We start from the raw sequence: 1,993 nt of genomic DNA, 5'->3' as shown, positions 1-1,993 counted from the left end.
TATGTTGTGGGGCCTAATCAGGGAGTCGGCTAGGCACAGTGATCACAGTTAAATTCAAAACAATACGGATGCGTAGGACCACGGGGGGAAGGAAACACAGGATAGTAGTGTTAACAAATCGTCAGATGGAATTATAGGCTATGGAGTCAGGTGTTCTTCCAGTGGGGCGGATTCCGGTGGTATGCAGATGTCACCCCTATACTCGTTCCAGGCCCCCCACAACTTCTGCCATTTTTTGGGTTTACCCCTGGCTACATACACAGTCTTTTCTCTGAACATACACCAATCCATGTTGGCCTTCCACTGTACCACCTTCGGGGCTGTTGTCCCTCCCCACATCTGTGCAATGTCCCGCTTCGCGACCATATTCCCAAGGGTAACCCACTGGGTTTCTGCAGTGTTGTAATCCGTTGGACCCCAGATATTCAAAAGGCATCTCCGGGCCTCCACGTGGACTTCCACCCCGGTCACCTCACTCATGATCATGTGCACCCACCTCCAGTAGGAGGCTATCACACTGCACTCCCAAATGATATGCATGAAGGTGGCCAGAGCGCCACAGCCACGCCGGCAGAGGCCGTCAACCGAGAGTCCCATATGTATTAGTCTGGGGCCAGTGACGTAGACTCTGTGCAGGATCTTCAATTGCACCAATCGAAGTCGGGCGGGGATAGCGGCCTCCTTAGGGGACGACACCGCATATTGCCAGTCCTCATCGTCGATCTCTATCCCGTCCCGCACCCACTGATCTCTCACCCCCAGAAGAAGATCCATGCGAACATTGATCAGTTTTTTATACGTCAGGGAAATAGCGCTGTCCGGCATGTGGCCGTCCAGTACACGATCTTCCAGGGGAGAATATTCGGGAATTGCCTCACCCCCTGGCATGGCGGACAGGAGTGCGTGTCGCAGCTGAGCGTACCGAAAATATTCTGTTCCGCCCAGCTGGAACTCCGTCTGTAGTTGGGCAAAAGACTTCACCTCCCCTCGCTTCATCATATCCTCCACCCTAGAGATTCCAATCATGTCCCACTTGTCGAATCCCTTAGTGTGCCACAATTTACCCAGAATCTCAGAGTCGTAACGTGGAGTTGCCATTGTGAGTTTGTCTTTCCACCCCTGCACCTTTGTGATCGTTCTCCAGATGTGCACAGCGGTTTTCGTTGGCCCAGACATCCGCCTATCAAGAGATCTCGTGTACAGCGCCCTATGGTATTTCCCACCGTCCAGGAGCCACTGATCCATGGCGTAACCTGGACTATCTGCCGGGCCATAGAGACCGTGATTAAGGGCCACCAACTGAGAGGCCCAATAGTATCGCCGCACGTCGGGCAATGCTATGCCGCCATCATACCACAGGAGCGTGAGCTTCGTGATAGCAATGCGTGGCCGGCCATCCCAGAGCAGGGCACGTTGCAAGCTCTCGATTTCCCCGAAGTATCTGGCCGGGACCGGATCTTGAGTATTTTGCAGGGCATACAGGAACCTGGGCAGGGACATCATTTTAAATAACGCCGCGCGCCCAAGAAGGGAGAGAGGCAGTTTACGCCACCCCTCTACGTCACGCCAGAGACGAATAAGAGGGGGAAGCAAATTGTTCTCATAGCGCGCCTTGAGGTCAGTTGAAATATAGATCCCCAGGTACTTAAATCCCTGTCTCGCCACCCGTATGCCACAGTCCCTCGGAAGATGAGGTGTCCCCCCCTCTCAGAACGTATAAGTGAGACTTCGACCAATTAATGACCAGGCCAGAGTGCCGGCCAAAGAGTCGAAGCACGTCACATGCTACGATGAGAGATTTGCAAGGGGAGGTAAGATACAGAAGGATGTCATCTGCATATAATGACACTCGGTCCTCGAATCCAGGGGACCAGCGAATGCCATGTATGTCAGGGTGGTGCCGTATCCAGGCTGCCAACGGTTCAAGTGCCAGTGCGAACAGAAGGGGCGACAGGGGACAGCCCTGCCTAGTGCCCCTCTGAAGAGCAAAGGA

This window comes from Lissotriton vulgaris, chromosome 8, assembly GCF_964263255.1.
Source record: "Lissotriton vulgaris chromosome 8, aLisVul1.2, whole genome shotgun sequence".
NCBI lineage: Eukaryota > Metazoa > Chordata > Amphibia > Caudata > Salamandridae > Lissotriton > Lissotriton vulgaris.
The sequence above is the reverse complement of the archived record's forward strand: the minus strand, read 5'-3'. Positions refer to the sequence as shown.